At 43.5% G+C, this 2,253-nt stretch overlaps 1 pseudogene; it reads right to left on the reverse strand.

Moving 5' to 3' along the window:
- Nucleotides 1-1,562: 1,562 nt before the first annotated feature.
- Nucleotides 1,563-2,253, reverse strand: part of LOC102861141 — a 42,255-nt pseudogene continuing 41,564 nt past the window's right edge.

Below are 2,253 nucleotides of genomic sequence, written 5' to 3' on the forward strand. Positions count from 1 at the left end.
ACTGTATCAAATGCACCTTAGTCTCCAGAGAGACACCATTGCTCTTCAGCACTTTGGAGAGGTCCCTAACAGCAGACTTTCCCATGGCAATACGTCTTCTAATTTCCTGGCTGCTGGTGCCGAGAGTGTTGACTGTGGAGCCAAGCAAACTAAAGCTGTGAACAGTCTCAATCTCTTCACCATCCATCCTGATGCCACCAATTGTTCCAGTGGTGAGAATGTCTTCTTGACATTGAGTCTCAATCCATATTGGAGGCTGCAGTCCTTGACCCTCTGCAGCAAGCTCTTCAGGTCCTCCTCAGTTTTAGCACGCAGGATTGTATCATCTGCATATCGCAGAATTTTTTTTGTTTTTGTTTTAAAACAAGTGAAATTTATTTTCAGTTTTGGGTATTATAAGACCCCTTCGGGATGTCCACAGGGTCAGGCTCTGATGATTGTGGCTGTCACCCAGTTTCTGGCGACCTCCAGTGTTCTCAGCTTCTGAGTGCAGTACAGCTCCAATCAGCACTCCTGATGACAACAATTTTACTTATTTAACACACTCTCCTCATGGACCACTCCTAATCCTGACGGAAAAACCTCAGCATAACCAAAGGTCTGTGGTGCTTTTATGGTGCATGTACACATTGTCTTATCAGAATTAGCTCCAATGTGTCAGTTATGGGTAGTCCCTGACATGCCAGGACACTGTTCCTGTAACATGTACACAGTACACACTCCTGAGGACAAGACCAAAATAAAACCCGAAATAACTGTCCTAAGTTGGGTTTGGCCTAAAACAAATATAGGACTTCCCCCACTTTTCAAAGGTCTCCTTGATGCCATTCCATTTCCATTAAGAACTATTCCCAGAACTACACCCAGCACGTCAACATCAAGCCAAAGCACTGTCCTGCTTGTCTGTGAGCACTGCATTTCAGGCTCTGTGTTATTTGGTAAGAATTATTGTTTTTTGGGCATGGGAACAGTAAAAAAAATTTTTGCCATAAAAAGTATTAATAATTGTTTCTTCTATCTATGCTATTTCCATTGATGAGTTTCATAAGAATGCTGGACTTTCGGATGTGGGACAAACTCTATTTTCTAAGCAGAAGAACACGCGTATACAAATAACGTATTTTCAACATAGGAAAATTGGAAGATAGGACAAACATTCTCTTACTGCCTGTTCCCTTACATTTTCCCTTTGGACTATAGACATGTGTATATTTTATTAGTCAGTCTTCCCACTCCCCAAGCCAAACTAAAAGAAATGCCAGGCCAGTTTATACTGTAGCCCAGAAGCTAATTTATGTTCTTTACAAACCTACATACATTCATGAAACGTGTGCATTCCAGACTGAGGTGGTGAAAACAACATCAGCAGATTCCACCTTCAGCGGCAGCTACCTTGGGCCGTGATTCAGGCATCTGCTGAGAAGGAGCCAACGGGCCCTTTCTCCATTCAGTTAAGGAAGTGATGTTAGGATAAGAAGGTTCTACTGCATCTTGTGACGAGAACAACGTTCCATGGCGCCACAAGCTCTTCATGGACACCCAGTTACTTTTTGGTAAAATCTTCACTCATCGTGGCGTTCTTGAAAATATTCATCAAACATAGAATATGACTCTTCTTCATGTTCCTTTGGTTCTTTGAATTCCAAGTCTTCTCCGTACTGAATGGCAAAATCGATATGCTGCAGGACAATGTTCATGCTCTCCTCGTCAGACTGATCGAACGGCAGGAAGTGCACCATGCTGTAGTCGTCAATCAGTCCACATATAGCTTTGGTCAGTTTCTTGAACTTTTTACTTCTTAAGTCACCTGTAAAATCCTCTAACAAAGAATATACATCCGGATCCAGAAACTTCTCAATCTCCTTCTTCGCTTTCTTGCTCAGCAGATTCATTTTTGTGATGATGTTCACTTGTGGAATTTCTAGAGAGATCATTGCGCTCAGGGCTGCCATGACACAGAAAAGAAACTTGAATGACTCCACCATGAACTGTGAATCAACCAGACAAACCCCACAGACTCAGAACTCCCAGTGGTCAAGCTGCTGAATCAACTGTTTCATCACAGGCAGGTGTGTGTACAATTCAATCTGACCTGGACAGTCGAACAGGATGGAGTCGTCCTCGACATGGCCCAGGCAGTTCTCCAGCCAGTCAAAATTGCTAGCAAAGTACTCCATGCAGAACACCAACCCTCCATTGGGACCGAACCGCAGGGAGTCATCCTCCATCACATCGTCCACCTCGATCAGCTCA

Source organism: Elephantulus edwardii, unplaced genomic scaffold (genome assembly GCF_000299155.1).
Source record: "Elephantulus edwardii isolate Elephantulus edwardi_28Jun2011 unplaced genomic scaffold, EleEdw1.0 scaffold00240, whole genome shotgun sequence".
In the NCBI taxonomy this organism is placed as follows: Eukaryota; Metazoa; Chordata; class Mammalia; order Macroscelidea; family Macroscelididae; genus Elephantulus; species Elephantulus edwardii.